The 18,688-nt window shown below is 46.3% G+C and overlaps 1 protein-coding gene across 1 annotated transcript in view; it reads left to right on the top strand.

Annotated features, from left to right (window-relative positions):
- The first annotated feature begins 9,187 nt into the window (after nucleotides 1-9,187).
- Nucleotides 9,188-18,688, top strand: part of FAM107B (family with sequence similarity 107 member B) — a 97,508-nt gene continuing 88,007 nt past the window's right edge. Inside the window, exon 1 of the mRNA XM_040343420.1 lies at nucleotides 9,188-9,384. The gene's annotated coding sequence lies outside the window, so the exon portion shown is untranslated. The remainder of the gene's footprint in view (nucleotides 9,385-18,688) is intronic.

Below are 18,688 nucleotides of genomic sequence, written 5' to 3'. Positions count from 1 at the left end.
GATAGGACGGCGCAAGCCGTCCTATCTTAGATATGTTTAAGCGTATCTCTGTTTGAGAATCCACTTAAAGCGGGAGTTCACCCAATGATGTTTTTTTTCCTCTTTTCCCCTTAGATGGATGCTTGTTTTGTCTAGGGGAATCGGCTAGTTGTTTTAAAATATGAGCTGTACTTACCCGTTTTCGAGATGCATCTTCTCCGTCGCTTAAGGGTATGGGTCTTCGGGAGAGGGCGTTCCTTCTTGATTGACAGTCTTCCGAGAGGTTTCCGCGTCGGAAGCCTCTCGGAAGACTGTCAATCAACATAGGAACGCCCAGTCCCGCAGCCCATACCCGGAAGCGACGGAGAAGATGCATCTCGTAAACGGTAAGTAATGCTCATATTTTAAAACAACTAGCCGATTCCCCTAGACAAAACGAGCATCCATCTAGGGGGAAAAAGTTTTATGTACGGGTGAACCCCTGCTTTAAAAAAAAGTTGGCGCAGATTTTGAGTTAGGTCGGCTTATCTACTGATAAGCCGGCCTAACTCTTTGTGAATCTACCTATTGGCCAGTCCCTGCCGAACTAGACGAGTTTCGAACCATCTATGGCTGGCTTTAACCCTTGTGGTGTGGGTTCAGCACCACCACATGGGAGAACTTTTACGTTTCCTGAACTGGGACTTTAAATACTGTAGACATCAAGGGTCTTTTAAATTCCTAATGCCACCTCTTGACCCCAAAGAAGCTGATCAAGCACAAATATTGCCTATTCAGCTCTTTCCCTGTCCACAGCAGCCAGGGAATGACAAAAGCTAAACCCTGGATTGACATAATCCTCATCACTTCCATGTTCTGCTCTTACCGTTAACTCCCACCATGCCTGTCTTAGGCCAGCAGGAGGGTAAGTAATGCCCAGGATAAATGGCAGGGGTGGTACATTACTGGTGGTGTGAAGGTTATTAGGTGGCTTTAGCCTGCATTCATACCTGAGCAGAGTGTATTCCTGGTGATTAAGAATTTTCTTCAGGCTTATTACAGCTGTTTTTGCACGTGTGTCAAGCTTCAGGAATTTGTTTCTTGGGCAGGGCAAGGGGAGGAGAGGAGTTTTTCAGGTTAAAAAGCACGTCTAAAGGAGCTCTCACTGAAGACCAAAAACACCTAAATACTAAGGGCCAGATTCACAAAGGGGATACGACGGCGTTTCTCCTGATACGCCGTTGTATCCCTGTTTCTATCTATGCGACTGATTCATAGAATCAGTTACGCATAGATATCTCTAAGATCCAACAGGTGTAATTGTTTTACACTGTCGGATCTTAGGATGCAGTACCGCGGCCGCCGCTGGGGGGAGTTCGCGTCGTAAACCAGCGTCGGGTATGAAAATTAGGAGTTACGGCGGATCCACGACGGATTTTCGCGTTCGCTACGTCGCCGCTAGTCTAGTTTCCCGTCGCAAAGTTAGATGTCGTTTTAGGTGCCCTAACTTTAGTCAGCAAACGTATTGCTGTCTAAAGTATGGCCGTCGTTCCCGCGTCGAAATTTAAAAATGAACGTCGTTTGCTTAACACGTCCGGGAATACGGAAGTACGCTACGCGCGTCGCCGTTTGAAAAAATGACATCATGGCGCGCAAAGCACGACGGGATTTGCGAAACGGAGCATGCGCAGTAGGTCCGGCGCGGGAGCGCGCCTAATTTAAATGGCGCACGCCCATTTGAATTGGCCCGCCTTGCGCCGGAGGCCGCCGGCGTAGTTTTCATCGCAAGTGCTCTGTGAATCAGGCACTTGCGATGAAAACTTGCGGCGGTGTAACGTATCTACGATACGTTAAGCCGCCGCAGTTCTATGTGAATCTGGCCCTAAAGAACGTTACGGTATTTTCCTGAGCAAAGGACATCTGAGTGTGAGTGTGAACAGGAACAGATAGAAAGAAAGGGACTCTGCATAGTCAGGTGTAGGGAAACAAGCAGAAAAACACTCAAGTGTGATTGGGGGGTTACAGCCATCTGAATCTCTTCCACCAGAAAGCTGACAGTCAACTTAACAAAGACCCCCATGACTGCCATAACTTGGCCAGAAACTGCTTAACGACTGGAGCGTCCTAGTGACAAGGCAGGATGCGGGGTAATGCTAACTATGGGAGTTTTTCGGCCATGCTATGGGAGGTGCACAAATGGCAATTGCATTAACCAAAACTATTTGCCTACTGCAGCCCCTTGACTGCATAGACAATTTTCTTGAATGGGTGAACTTAGCCTTTACAGTGGTTATAAAGCTTTGTTTATGTAGCGATACCCCTGAAGGAGCCGCTGATTTGTTTTTGGGATCGGCATATTGAGTTACCTTAATGTGGCGTATGGGTGCAGTTGGAGAACAAAGTAGTGAGCGAAGGTCCAGACAGTGAATAAAGGTTTTCCAATGCTTTATTTCCTGGCCAACACGGCCAACATCAACTTCAAATGGGAAGAAAAGGTTGATGAGGAGAAAAGGGAAAACCTTGCGATATCTGGCCTGGATATGAACAAAGCAGTCCTGCTCTCAGTAGTATCAAATTGTGATTCGTCGCCACTCTTTCTGAGTGGGTGAAGTGCCCCCGGACAGACCCCTCTCACCAGCCTGGCAGCCGAGGTGTCACTTAGGATTTGCTGGGAGGAACAGATCTCTCTCACAGAACTGGCTCTAGGGCCTCTGCCACAGGCCAATTACTTTAGGTGAGCTAAAGGGATGAATGGAGCGAATCCTCCCAGTAGGTTTTAGCATAGGTCACCAGATGACAGCAAAGCGTACCTGTCAGCATTCCGGTCACCAAATCCCCGATTGGTTCGTTCAAGCTCTGTTGGACAACCTGCCTCCGGGTTCCCCTCAAGCCAACCCCCCAATCGAACGGCACCTAGCCTGGGATCCTTTCAATAGAACCGGGGACCCAGTAAGTCACTGGAGTCCCTCTTTACCTCCGGATGAGGTTTTGTGTAGCCTGCAATTCTGGCCTGGTGGGCCGCGCTGGCGGGGTCCATTGATGTGCGCACCCTGAAGGTGGATGCCGCACCTGGAACCCGGACCCCACAAAGACTTTTTAGCACATGACACCTGTCACAGATATACCCCTCCCCAGCATGCCCCGCGAGGGAAAACTCCTCTAATTGGCTGCTGGGGAAAGTTGCTCTGCCAGAACCCCTCTGGTGCCAACTGCTGGCCAGGGATGGTATCACATCCCTGGAGTACAGACTGACCCAGTGGACATTTCTAGAATGACAGAAGTCCCAATTTAAATAAATTGTGAATAGGAGCAAAGTAACTTTCCCTGGGAGCACCTGTGTGTGCTCGCTCCTGAGTCCCGCTGCTGTGCCCATTGACATAGACCATTGTTTCTCAACTCCAGTCCTCAAGGTGTCCCAACAGGTCATGTTTTCAAAATTTCCCTCAGAGGAAACGGCTGTGGTAATTACTAAGGCAGTGAAACTGATCAAATCACCTGTGCAAAATGGAAAGCCTGAAAACATGACCTGTTGGGGCACCTTGAGCACTGGAGTTGAGAAACACTAAAGTAGACAGAGGGACACAGCCCCGCCCCAACTCCCATGTCGTCATATTTGATTGACAGCATCAGGAGCCAATCACTTCTGCTGCTATCAATCTGTCCAATGAAAAGTGAGACAGCGGCAAAACTAGCTGTGCTCCTGCACATCGCTGGATCATATTGGGCTCAGGTAAGTAAAAGGGGGGTCTGGGGGGGCAGCTGCAGCACAGAACATTTTTCACCTTAACCACTTAAGGACCAGCCCATGTACATATACGTCCACAATATGGCACGTACAGGCACATGGGCGTATGGGTACGTCCTCGCCTATTAGCGGGTGGGGGGTCCGATCGGGACCCCCCCCGCTACATGCGGCGGTCGGGTCCGCTCGGGGAGCGATCCGGGACCACGGCGCGGCTATTTGTTTATAGCCGCTCCGTCGCGATCGCTCCCCGGAGCTGAAGAACGAGGAGAGCCGTGTGTAAACACGGCTTCCCCGTCCTTCACTATGGCGGCGCATCGATCGCGTCATTCCCTTTATAGGGAAGACACGATCGATGACGTCATTCCTACAGCCACACCCCCAAACAGTTGTAAACACATACTAGGTGCACCCTAACTCCTACAGCGCCACCTGTGGTTAACTCCCAAACTGCAACTGTCATTTTCACAATAAAGAATGCAATTTAAATGCATTTTTTGCTGTGAAAATGACAATGGTCCCAAAAATGTGTCAAAATTGTCCGAAGTGTCCGCCATAATGTCGCAGTCACGAAAAAAATTGCTGATCGCCGCCATTAGTAGTAAAAAAAAAATAAAAAATAAAAATGCAATAAAACTATCCCCTATTTTGTAAACACTATAAATTTTGCGCAAACCAATCGATAAACGCTTATTGCGATTTTTTTTACTAAAAATAGGTAGAAGAATACGTATCGGCCTAAACTGAGGAAAAAAAATGTTTTTATATATGTTTTTGGGGGATATTTATTACAGCAAAAAGTAAAAAATATTGCTTTTTTTTCAAAATTGTCGCTCTATTTTTGTTTATAGCGCAAAAACTAAAAACCGCAGATGTGATCAAATACCACCAAAAGAAAGCTCTATTTGTGGGGAAAAAAGGACGCCAATTTTGTTTGGGAGCCACGTCGCACGACCGCGCAATTGTCTGTTAAAGCGACGCAGTCCCGAACTGTAAAAACACCTTGGGTCTTTAGGCTGCATATTGGTCCGGGGCTTAAGTGGTTAAAGTGTTTTTTTTTAATGTATTTTATGCATTAAGATAAAAAAAACTGTGTGCAGAAGCCACCCTCGCCCCCCCCCCCCCAAATACTTGCCTGAGCTGCCTCTCGATCCAGTGATGTTGCACAAGAGCCACGAAGCCCAGGAACTCTCTCTCCTGATTGACCGACACACAGCAGCAGGCGCCATTGGCTGCTGCCAATCAAAGTCAGTGAGCCAATGAGGAGAGAGAGGGGGTGGGACCAAACTGTGGCTCCGTGTCTGAATGTACACACAGAGCAGTGGCTCGGCTTGGGTTCTTCCATAGCAAGCTGCTTGCTGTGGGGGCGCTCGGCAGGAGGGAGGGGCCAGGAGCGCCAGCTGGGCCCAAAAACCATTACACAGAGCAGGTAAGTATGACGTTTTTTATCCAAAAAAATAAATAAGACTTTAGTATCACTTTAATGCATAGAATGCATTAAGGTGAAAAACCTTAAAGGATCACTAAAGTAAAAACATTTTTTTTTTTTAATAACAAACTTATTGGGCCAGATCCACAGATGAAGTACGCCTGCGTATCTACTGATACGCCGGTGTACTTTCAAATTTCCCGCGTCGTATCGTTGTTTTGAATCCTCAAAACAAGATACGACGGCTTCTGGGTTAGACAGGTCCGACAGGTGTAGGTCTTCGTACGCCTTCGGATCTAAGATGCAATACTTCGGCGTCCGCTGGGTGGCATTTTCCGTGTCGGGTATGCAAATTAGCGATTTATGATGATCCACGAACGTATGCGCGGCCGTTGCATTTTCTAACGTCGTCTGTAGTCGGCTTTTTCCGGCGTATAGTTAAAGCTGGTATTTTTCGTACATAGACTTGCCATGTTAAGTATGGTCGTCGTTCCCGCGTCGAAATTTGAAAAAAAAAAAATTCTGCGTAAGTCGTCCATGAATAGGGATGGACGTAACTCACGTCTAAGTTCAAAAAATTACGTCGTTGCGACGTCATTTCGCGCAAAGCACGGCGGGAAATTTCTTGACGCGCTTCATTTAAATGAAACCCGCCCCCAACCCGCCCAATTTGAAATCCGCCGCCAGAAATACACTACGCCGCCGTAACGTACGGCGCGAAATCGCTGAGGATTCGAAAATGCACCAGGTAAGGTACGGCGGCATAGTGTATCTCTGATACGCTGCGCCGATCTACATGTATGTGGATATGGCCCATTATACTTACCTCCACTGTGCAGCTCGTTTTGCACAGAGTGGCCCCGAACCCGGTCTTCTGGGGTCCCTCGGCGGCTGTCTCGGGTCCCCCCGCAAGGACTCAACATATTCATGCGAGCGAGCATGGTGTTGAGTTCTTGCGGGCGCGCTCCCTTGATACAACCGGCGGCCATAGCCGCCGACTGTATCACTCGGCCCCTCCCCCGGTGCGCTGTGTCATTGGATGTGATTGACAGCAGAGCGAGCGAATGGCCTCTAATCCGCAGATGTTTTTTCACCTTAATGCATAGAATGTATTAAGGTGAAAAAACTTTTACCTTTACAACCCCTTTAAAGTACAACTAAAGGCATTTTTTTTTCGTTTTGGATAGAGTAGAGATGGATTAGAATGCCTGTCAGTTTTTATTGCTGTCTGTGTCCCCGTTAGGGAGATTCACCTTCTCTATTTGTCTTGTTTACCATTATCATTGAAAGTGAAAGTAAAAGAAAACCCCAAATTTTGGCTTGTCCCCATAAAAGTGTTAGAGGGAAAATCTTCTAATGGGGACACTGGGGGCGCCCAAGAAATTCCCTTAATTTGCAGGGATTTTCTCTCACTTCCTGTTTGGCTATGGGACAGGAAGTGAAGGTAAATCTCCGCAACGGGACAAAGATGGCGGAAAAAAAATCTGACAGGGGTTTTAACCCTCCCTCAAGTGGGGTACACACTATAAGAAAATCAGGGGAACGATCGTCCTAATTTTCCTCATTGTTTCACAACAATTTGGAACCGAGGAAGGAAATCTCGTACGACAAAGGTTTTTTTTTGTTGTTTATCGTATCTGATCATGCGCAGGCTTTCTTTTCTGATTTTTCTCGTACGAAAACGGTACACATTAAATGGAAATCGTTCGTTCTGTTCCCGTCCGAGAAGTTTTTTGAAGTTTCTCCCTTCGAAAACACTTGTGCGGAAAGTTGGAATCGTCTGTTGAAAGTTGCGTACACACTATCAGAAAATCGGACGATCGTTCCTGGGACGAAAATGTTCGCCTGATTTCCTTATAGTGTGTACGTGAGCCCTGAGTCCCGGTTCACCCATATGCGATGCGGGATAACAGTGCGATTCCAGTGCATACAACTGTCAGGCAGTTCACACTGTCCTTTGCGAACCACTGCGGGTGTCAATAAAAAGTTAATGACACCCCCAGATCGGTTTGCATACCGCAGTGCAAACTGAGAATTCGGACAGGAATCGGAATGGATGGGTGTCAACATCCAAGTGATCCGATTCTGGTGTCCACGATATATACCGTATTTATCGGCGTATACCGCGCACTATTTTGCCCTGAAAATCAGGGCGAAATCGTGGGTGCGCGGTATACGCCGACACCCGCTTTCCCGCCACGAGTTTGAATACTGCACCGGCATTTACCGAGCGCAGTACACTCGTGTATCTTCGGGCAGTCTCGGCGCCTCTCGCGCTGACGTCCTGAGCATACAGGACGTCAGCGCGAGAGTTGCTGAGCCTGCCCGACGATACACGAGTGTACTGCGCTCGGTATATGTCGGCGCAGTATTCAAACTCGGCGCGGGAAGGACGCGAGGACGCCGCAGAAGGACGCCGGACCCGACGAAGAGGACACTCGAAGCCGCAGACGGACGCCGGACCCGACGAGGCCGCCGCGCAAGACACCAAAACTGTAAGTAAAAAAAAAACTTTTTTTCCACAGGATTCGGGGCAACTTTAGGGGTGCGCGGTATACGCGGGAGCGCGTTATACTGCGATAAATACGGTAGGTAAAATTTGATCCAGGGAAAATCCAATTGCCTCTCAGGGAATCAGGAAGTAATTTTTTCCCCTGCTGTAGCAGATTGGATCATGCTCTGCTGCGTTTTTTGCCTTCCTCTGGATCAACTGTAGATGTGGAATTGGGTGTATGGGATTGTACAATATTTTTTATTTTATTTATTTGTTTTTTTTATGGTTGAACTAGATGGACTTGTGTCTTTTTTTACCCTGACTAACTAAATAACTATGAAATTGGTCCAAATGCAATGCGAATTCAGCTATACAAGCTGCATGGTTGAATTTGCATTGCACAGACATCGCATGTGATCGCAAACCCCAATGCGATGCATATGTGTGAACTGGCACTGACTATAAAAAATTAAAAACACATTTTCGCAGATAGGCATAGCTGTGCGCACAGGCGCACACTCTGGTCCAGATTCTCGTAGGAGATACGACGGCGTATCTCCAGATACGCCGTCGTATCTCTAAATCTGAGCCGTCGTATATTGGCGCCTGATTCAAAGAATCAGATACGCCAGAATTTGTATAAGATACGACCAGCGTAAGTCTCCTACGCCGTCGCATCCTAACTGCATATTTACGCTGGCCGCTAGGGGCGTGTACGCTGATTTACGCCTAGAAATATGTAAATCAGCTAGATATGCCGATTCACGAACGTACGTCCGGACGTCGCAGTCCAGATACGCCGTTTACGTAAGGCTTTTCCTGGCGTAAACTTGCCCCTGCTCTATGAGGCGTAGATGAGGCGTACCAATGTTAGGTATGGACGTTGTTCCCGCGTAGAATTTTGAAAATTTTACGTCGTTTGCGTAAGTCGTTCGCGAATAGGGATGTACGTAAGTTACGTTCACGTCTAAAGCAATGACGATTTGCGGCGTAATTTTGAGCATGCGCACTGGGATTCTTTCACGAACGGCGCATGCACCATTCGTAAAAAACGTCAAATACGTGGGGTCACAATAAATTTATATAAAACACGCCCACATCATCCACATTTGAATTAGGCGGGCTTACCCCGGACCACATACGTTACGCCGCCGTAACTTAGGGCGCAAGTTCTTTATGAATACGGAACTTGCGCCCTAAGTTACAGCGGCGTAACGTATCTGAGATACGTTACGCCCGCGGATAGATACACCATTGTATCTGAATCCGGGCCTCTGCGTTTTTTATCTAAACGCAGCTTTTATTTCTGTCCTGTGCCCTAAATAGAATGTGGCTCCAAATTTCCATAAAGAAAAGTAACATTTGTCAGCCCTTGAGTTTGGATTGTGACAGAGGCACAGCATGTCTCTCCCAGGCTCGGATCAGATGAAAGCATGATGTGTGTGTACAGATTACAGGGGAACTAAATTAGTTCCAGTCCATCTCAACAAACAAAACAGGCAGAGCATGGGAACCACTACAAGCTGCCTGTGTAATGATCAGAGGAGGAGGGGCTTGGTGTGGGCTAGAACTTCCCTCTCCACCCCTCTCCAGTGTGAGCTCTAAGAGGTTAGTGAGAGGTAGACAGGGGCTGAGAGCTGTCCAGGCACAGCAGACACCCCAGGGTGCAGCTCCCGGACACAACGAGCCTCCCTCCCTCCATGCTGACACTGGACTAAGGAATACAAGGCATCCAAGGGAAGGGCGCTGGCTGCAGGCAAGGTATGTCTGGCTCCAACTTTCACAGCACATGCCACATCTCCTCCACACCATGCTTAGCAAGTTCATCATTCAGCAAGACATCAGCTAAAGGACAAGCCTCTTTGTGTTTTGCCTGGGATCACTGATTTCTCATCAAGGAGGGGATCTATTAGGAGGATCGGACTTTTCTGATCTTTGCTATGTTTTCATTGAGGATGAGTGCTAAAGAAAACAATGAGTGTGCATTGTCAGTGTGATCCTTTCTATAGATCAGTGTGATCCTTTCTATAGATCAGTGTGATCCTTTCTATAGATCAGTGTGATCCTTTCTATAGATCAGTGTGATCCCCTCCTATAGATCAGTGTGATCCCCTCCTATAGATCAGTGTGATCCCCTCCTATAGATCAGTGTGATCCCCTCCTATAGATCAGTGTGATCCCCTCCTATAGATCAGTGTGATCCCCTCCTATAGATCAGTGTGATCCCCCTCCTATAGATCAGTGTGATCCCCCTCCTATAGATCAGTGTGATCCCCTCCTATAGATCAGTGTGATCCCCTCCTATAGATCAGTGTGATCCCCTCCTATAGATCAGTGTGATCCCCTCCTATAGATCAGTGTGATCCCCTCCTATAGATCAGTGTGATCCCCTCCTATAGATCAGTGTGATCCCCTCCTATAGATCAGTGTGATCCCCTCCTATAGATCAGTGTGATCCCCTCCTATAGATCAGTGTGATCCCCTCCTATAGATCAGTGTGATCCCCTCCTATAGATCAGTGTGATTCCCCTCCTATAGATCAGTGTGATCCCTCCTATAGATCAGTGTGATCCCTCCTATAGATCAGTGTGATCCCTCCTTTAGATCAGTGTGATCCCTTCTATAGATCAGTGTGACCCTCCCTTCTATAGATCAGTGTGACCCTCCCTTCTATAGATCAGTGTGCCCCCCCCTTCTATAGATCAGTGTGACCCCCCCCCTCCTATAGATCAGTGTGACCCCCCCCCCTCCTATAGATCAGTGTGACCCCCCCCCCCCTCCTATAGATCAGTGTGACCCCCCCCCCTCCTATAGATCAGTGTGACCCCCCCCCCCTCCTATAGATCAGTGTGACCCCCCCCCTCCTATAGATCAGTGTGACCCCCCCTCCTATATATCAGTGTGACCCCCCCTCCTATATATCAGTGTGACCCCCCCCTCCTATAGATCAGTGTGATCCCTCCTATAGATCAGTGTGACCCCCCCTCCTATAGATCAGTGTGATCCCTCCTATAGATCAGTGTGATCCCTTCTATAGATCAGTGTGACCCCCCCCCTTCTATAGATCAGTGTGATCCCTTCTATAGATCAGTGTGACCCCCCCCCCCCTTCTATAGATCAGTGTGATCCCTTCTATAGATCAGTGTGACCCCCCCTTCTATAGATCAGTGTGACCCCCCCCCCTTCTATAGATCAGTGTGACCCCCCCCCTTCTATAGATCAGTGTGATTCCCCCCTATAGATCAGTGTGGAGCATACTTCTGGCATAGGGGAGCACATTGTGTGTGATGTGTTGTGCTGCACATGGTGACTTGTGTACAGTTGTGGCCTCTGTGTCATTCTGGGGAACTTTGTGATGTGTAGATCTTATCAGGAGGGATTGTGCCATCTGGGCCACCTTCTGATCCCTCCAGGGGTTTAGGGAGGTGGGTTCTGAGCCATTGCTAAAGACTCAGAAATGATCCCCCCTGGGTCTGCTTTATTATCTGTACAGTATTTGTAGTTATTTGTAGACGATGCACAGTAAATCCCATGCAGTCATTGTTCTGGTGACTAACGGTAATGTGTTACCATATAGGAAATGGTGTGACAGTCCAGTGACCACACACATTGTGACAGCTCTACTACTCTACTAGTTACTATTCTATTGTGGGGGGAAAAAGGACTTCAACAATTGTCCAGACTGAAAATTTAAAATAAAAAGGCAGAAGTCCTTTTTTTCTTTTTTTTTAAGTAATGAAATTATTTCTAAGAAATTTGAAGTAATGTTATGCTTAAAGTAAAATCAATTAAATTAATAATAAAAAAAGATGAATATAACATACGTTTTCATTAAAAACAATTTGTGTTATTATCCATAATATACTAATAATAATTCTAATGAAATATATTATAATTTAGAAGTACTAGTACCATTCATAATATACTATTAATAATTTTATAAATTTTAACCAAGTTAATATTATTTACTAATAGTGTAATCATATGCTATTAGTTTTTATATTTATTATCAATAGAAAATAAATTACAACAGTATAATACAGTGGTCTCCAAACTACGACCTGGGGGCTTAAAGCGGCTTTTTGCATACCCTTATCTGGCCCTTGGGGCACTATTCCTCCCACTGACATCAACAATGGGGCAATCATTTCTGCACCGGCGATGGGGGCGCTGTAACTCTGTACCTCTTCGCTGGCACTAACGATGGGGCACCGGCGATGGTGGCGCCGTACCTCCTTGCTGGCAATGGGGCGATGGCACCGACGATGGGGGGTGCTGTTTCTTTCGCTGGTACCGACGATGGGGGGTGCTGTTCCTTTCGCTGGCACCGACGATGGGGGGGTGCTGTTCCTTTCGCTGGCACCGACGATGGGGGGGGGGGTGCTGTTCCTTTCGCTGGCACCGACGATGGGGGGGGGTGCTGTTCCTTTCGCTGGCACCGACGATGGGGGGGGGTGCTGTTCCTTTCGCTGGCACCGACGATGGGGGGGTGCTGTTCCTTTCGCTGGCACCGACGATGGGGGGGGTGCTGTTCCTTTCGCTGGCACCGACGATGGGGGGGTGCTGTTCCTTTCGCTGGCACCGACGATGGGGGGGTGCTGTTCCTTTCGCTGGCACCGACGATGGGGGGGTGCTGTTCCTTTCGCTGGCACCGACGATGGGGGGGGTGCTGTTCCTTTCGCTGGCACCGACGATATGGGGGTGCTGTTCCATTCGCTGGTACCGACGATGGGGGTGATGTTCCTCCCAATGACATTTTGACATTCAAAACCAAAGATGGAACATTATTTACTTCCGCTGATGCCAGGGTATTTTTTTACTTCCGCTGGCCACGGTCCGGGCCCCCTAAAGTCTGAAGCACAATAAACCTGTCCTTTGTTTAGAAAGTTTGGAGACCCCTGGTGTAATATAATACAATTATTGTTATTATTGACATCATTATGTGTTTTATTAAATGTATTATATATATATATATATATATTCCAAAATATTGTCCTGGGAAATTAAAAAAAATTCCAGATTTCTGCTAAAATGGAACTAAAAAAAAAAAAATCCAATGTAAAAAAAGTCATTTATTTCCATTAAAAAAAAAATATATATATATATATATATATATATATATATATATATATATATATATATATATATATATATATATATATATATATATAAATATATATATAAATATAAATAAATAAATAAATAAATAAATGACTTTTTTTACATTGGATTTTTTTTTTTTAGTTCCATTTTAGCAGAAATCTGGAAATTTTTTAAATTTCCCAGGGCAATATTTTGGAATGGGCTGAAGCAGTAGTAATGTTTCCAATGAAAATCACTGCTAAATAGCGTCCGTTGTGAATAGGCCCCCGAGTGTGGCTGAGCCATGCTGCATGCTGATCATGTTGCTGTGTCTGAGGCCCTTTCCCATGGTAGGCCATGTGCAGTAATGTAAACACGGCTCGCAATTTGTAGCCAATCGGTTCCCTTCCCTTTTTTATTTTGTTTAGGTTTTGTGACATGTTTGTTTTAGGTTTTCCTAAATGTATACTCTATTGTTGGAGATGTTAGCATTGTGTGAGTTCTGTAAGTGATCTCTATTGTGGGCAGCATAGCATTACTCAGCTTTTATTTGGTGACGGAAGCTCGCTATAGTCCACCCAATGTTCTTCTGAATCATCCTAAAAGCATAATCTAAGAATAGTAATAAAGAACCTCATTCCATTAAATAATCAATGTGATCCGCAGCACTATACACCATCGCACACCCTCCGCAGACCTGTTTGGTGAGTTCATTAGTTCCAGGGCCGGTTCTATTTCCGTGTCCTCATTTTGGACTCTCTGGTTTTGACTTGGGCCTCGTTCACATGTGCCAACCTGCATTTATTTGCATTTAGAGAACATTCCCGAACGCATATAAATGCAGGTAATGATATTCAGACTGGGCATCTCTCTGGTTTTGGGTCGTTCAGTTTGGTTGTGGCTTTACCTGTCAGGACAATATCTGCATGGAGTTTGCATGTTCTCCCTGTGTCTATGGGGATTTCATCCCACACTCCAAAGACATGCTGGTAGGTTAATTGACTCCTGTCTAAACCGGTCCTGGTATGTGTATGTATACATGTGAGATAGGCATCTTAGATTGTAAGCTCCTTGAGGGCAGGGACTGATGTGAATGTACAAATTGCCAGGGCCAAATACCTGAAATGAATAATGTAAACAGATGTAATCGCAAATGAGTCCAGGACATTGTGGGGAGCCGTTTGTTTATCTTTTTGGGCTAGAGGGGCGCTGCTCATTGGCAACCTATAAAAGGGGCATGGCTTGCTGGGCACAATGTAGTTGATTTTCCGAAACAGAAAAGTGCAACGTCTGAGCATGGTAGCCAATCGGCTTCTAACTTCAGCTTGTTCAGTTAAAGTGGAGCTCCACCCAAAAGTGGAAGCTCTGCTTGTTCAAAACCAGGTACCTGCTCCCATTTCCAGGTAAGATCGCCAAACAATGATGGCGGCGATCTACGATATCTTCAGCCCCCCCTGCTGCTGCCTTCTGGGAGACACGCCGTTCCAGAAGACAGCGGGGACCATTCAGAAAACGCAGCGCAACTCGTGCATACGCAGTAGGAAAGACTGTAAAGCTAAGAGCCCATGTACACGGGACGCTGCTATAGTACGTTGGGGGGTAGTTGGACGCTTTTTATAACTGCCCTGAGCTCATTCAGTGTTATCCTATGTGACCGTGTACACAGTCCCGTTTATTGCCATTTTTAGGCAGTTGCGTTTAACAGCGTTTCTTTGAAAGCAAAACGGACGTTTTAAACGTGGGTTACTATCTGTCGAGTTTAATCATTAAGGAACAGTTGTAAAAACGTCCCGTGTACATGGAGCCTTAAAGGAGCATGGAGCCTTCCACCCCTTTCACACTGAATCGTTTTTACAGCGTTTTAGCGTTAACAATAGCGCTATTAAAACGCTCACAAAACGCTCTTCATGCATCTCAATGGACAGAGTCCTGCAAGCAGCATCTTTGGAGCAGCTTTTGGGTGCTGAAAAAAAAAAACCTCAAACGCCCCTCTCCATTGAAATGAATTGAAAGCGCTGTAAAAACGCCTTGCTCTTTCACACCGAGGCACTGCAAAAACGCCCTAAATCGTTAGGGTCTTAGTGGTGCTTTACCAGCGTTTTTTGGGCGCTGGCAGTGTAAAAGAGCTCTGAAAGCACTCAGTCTTTCACATTGCAGATGAGGCTTCTTTCAGGCGCTTTACAGGCTTTTATTTAACGCCAAATCGCCCGGAAAATGCCCTAGTATGAAAGGGGCCTTCCTGTCTCCCTTTAGGCTACTTTTACACTGAGGCGCTTTACAGGCGCTGTATCGATAAAAATAGCGCCTGCAAAGCACCTTGAAAGAGCCTCTCCTCTCACTCCAAAGTGAAAGCCCAAGTGCTTTCACACTGGAGCAGTGCGCTGGCAGGATGGTAAAAATAAGTCCTGCAAACAGCATTTTTGCCGCGGTGTGTACACCACTCCTAAAATGCCCCTGTCATTGAGATCAATGGGCAGCGATTGGCAAAGTGCTGCTTTGCAGGTGATTTTTAACCTTTTTTTTCCGGTGCTAGCGGGCAAAAAGTCCCACACAAAAAAAATCAGGGCTGTGCAGTCGGTAGATAAATGTTTTGACTCCTAAATGTTCCGACAATCAAAATTTAGTAGGAGTCGGAGTTGGGGTCGGTGCATTGTTTGCAGACTCCGACTCCAGGTACCCAAAATTTCCTCCGACTCCACAGCCCTGCAAAAAATATCGCCACTTTACTGCCGACGCCCCCAACGCATCGGTGTGAAAGTAGCCTTAGTAAGGATGCCGGCGCCTGCACCCGAAGCCGACATTGCATGATACCCGGGTAAGGTAAGTGTCCTTATATTAAAAGTCAGTAGCTACAGTATTTGTAGCTGCTGACTTTAACTTATTTTTTTACTACAGGCTGAAACTCCTTTCTACGGAGTCTGGCTGCAATCATTTTAACTGCGGGCAGCTGAAGCTACTGCCTGTTTACTTCCTGGATTTACACACACACACACGCGCCTCCCAGCTCTGCCGCTCTCATTGGCCCTCTTATGACTCGCTCCCCCTCCCTTCGTGACAAACTCTCTCGAAAGTGAGAGAGTTGTGCATGATGTCATAAGCCTAGGCTAATGACCAGACAAGAAACAGGAAGTGGGCTGTATAAGGTATTTACTGTCAGGAAAAAAAAAGGGCAGAAGATTTATTGGATGGAAAGATGAAAAAATTACTTGTCCACAGCTTTGACAAAAAACAAAGCTGGAAGCTGATTGGTTTCTAAGGAAAGTTGCACCAGATTTTGCGCACTCCAGTCTTGGTAAATCAACCCCCAAGTGTGTTTGAATGGACGCACCCAGACCCAGCTGGCAAGCTAAAGGAGACACCCGCAGATGGAGGCAGGGGCCACTGATTTAGGAACTATCCAGAAAAAAAGACTTTACATTTTATGTAAGTCTTAAAGTGACTTTGAACAACGCCCTTATTCTTAAACAACAATCCATACACATCCACTACCTAATGGCCGCCCTGTAATCTATTGTTCATTAAATCGTATCTCCCCCCACTCACTTCCATTTGTTTGGAACAAGCATTGCAGGTTAGCTGCGTTCATGTACATCACAAATCTCAAAATTCATAGTCAAGGATACCGCTCCTTAACCAGCAAAAGCGCACCAAAGATGCAGCATGCAGGACTTTTGAAACCGCGGCGCAAATGCAGCTTAGCAATGTGAAAATGTAATTTTGATGTGCTTTTGTCCCGCTGGAAAGGTGCGTTCCAGGGCGATAAAAGCGTATTAGGAAAAGGCCCTAATATACATTTATTTTCTAAAGGCTCCATTCACACTAATGCGTTTTTTCATAAATGCAGGATTTTTTTTTTTTTTTTTTTTAACATGGGTTTTTATGGAACATGTTCACATCAATGCATTTTTGTGCCTCTGCGTTTTTGGGGTCAGGGACTTCTTTTAAACATGCTTTTTTTGGTTCAATAGATAAGCGACAGAAAAGCATGTAGAGTGTTTTTCCTGCATTTTTAAATCTGCTAAAAAACACAAATCGCTGTAAAAAAAAATACAGAAATCGCAGCAAAAAACACTACAGAAACAATCAAAAGCAACACGCATAAATGAATCAAGCCTAAGGCTCCTTTCACTCAGGGTGGACTCTGCCTGCTTAGCGAGGGGTCTCTCTCTTGAGCAGGCGGATGATAGGTCTGTGTCACGGTCTGGACACACCCCGCAGTTCTCTATCGGACGTTTGAATGGAAACGGCCCGCCTGTCCACTTCCATCCGACTGTCACCAGATGTCGGCGGGTGTCAGACACGTGCCCACTGATATCTGCCGCTCCTTAGAGAACAATGGATGGTCCGATCGGGTCCGCCTGAAAAATGGACAGTCAGACCCGATCGGATTGCCTGTGTGAAACCAGCTTTAGTCTCTGTAACTTGTGAACGGGGAGGCTCCTGAATTGGTATATTGATCCATGAATACTCTTTACAGCACCATAGTATGTATTATTATTATCATAATACAGGATTCCTATTATGACAACATTTGTGCAGCATTTACAAAATAAAGGAAGACCGTACAGTTGACAAACAATTGAGTAGACATGGGCCAGGAGGCTCTTGCTTATGAGAGCTTGCATTCTAAATGGGAGGGGCAAGGGATACAAAAGGTAATTGGGGATGGAGAAAGTAAAGAGCTCAGTTTTTAAGTGGAGGGATCATGGTCTTCTCAGTGATGGCCTAAAGGCGCACAGAGTAGGAGATGGTAGGAATGCTCTTATCATTGCTATACTTATCAAAACTTCTCCCTTGCAGTGGGGCTGCAGCGGCTCCTTTAGGTCTAGGTAATTTGGTAAAGCGGCTTACCTGATCCTCCGCTCCTGCAGGCTTCTCCACGCTGCTAGACTGGTCCTGACAGCCTCTTCTCCCCTATGCTCTGGTGGTCTAAGATCCTCTGTTGTCATTAAGACTGATGCAGGGCCCATAGCGCTGCACTGGGATGCCAAGTAACCACCACCAGAACATTGAGATGGGTGGTCAGCCCGCGGAGGGAAGGGGGAGAGTGTGCAGACAATCAGATAAGTAAATACGTTTAGGCTGGGTTCACATACGAGCTGCATGCGGCTCACAGCAGGGGTCCGGTGCGTGCTGGTTTACCGCTTTCAGCTCGAATTTTGGGCTGAATTCGGACCTGAAACGGACCAAAAGACGTACAGCATTTTTGTGCAAAACGCACCGGACCCGCTGCGGAGATGTGTGAACTGGCTCCATAGCGAGCCGGTCAAAATGTCCTGCTATTGCGAATTGGATGCGGTTCTAGACATAAATTGGCACCAATTGGGTGAGAGAAGAGATAACCGCTCAGATGAACCAGAGAGCCAATCTCCTTAAATCTGAACTATTGGTGCAGGCAATGCAATGGAAATGCAAACTTGAAGAAAGAAGAGCTGGGACAGCCGCACTCCAAAAAAGTTCCTTTTTTTTTTTATAAAAAATTGGTCACAAAATTACATGCCACGGCCAAAAATCAGAACAAAACTGACGCGTTTCGCACTGTATCTCAGTGCTTATTCATGGCTATGAATAAGCACTGAGATACAGTGCGAAACGCGGCAGTTTTTGTTCTGATTTTTCGCCGTGACATGTAATTTTGTGACCAATTTTTAATAAAAAAAGGAACTTTTTTGGAGTGCGGCTGTCCCAGCTCTTCTTTCTTCAAGTTGGCACCAATTGGGTGCTGGTTATATGGTTCAGGCTGGAGTTCTCAGATCAGTGGGCCGCTTGCACTCCAGCTCCTCCATACAGTAGACATCTTGCATCCCCTTTTTTTTTTATATATATAAAAGGCTTTCTAATGCTGCTATTAAGGGCGTCTGGCATTTTTCTTTTTTGTCCTGCCTCTAAATGTCCCTGGATATTGTGTCCATGTACACATAGGGGTTTAGAGGCAGAAATAAACCTCATTGCCATTGTGCGTGTAAACATGCGTTATCACTAG

This window comes from Rana temporaria, chromosome 3, assembly GCF_905171775.1.
Source record: "Rana temporaria chromosome 3, aRanTem1.1, whole genome shotgun sequence".
NCBI classification, from domain to species: domain Eukaryota; kingdom Metazoa; phylum Chordata; class Amphibia; order Anura; family Ranidae; genus Rana; species Rana temporaria.
Note: the sequence above shows the minus strand (reverse complement) of the source record. Positions and strands in the feature narration are given on the sequence as shown.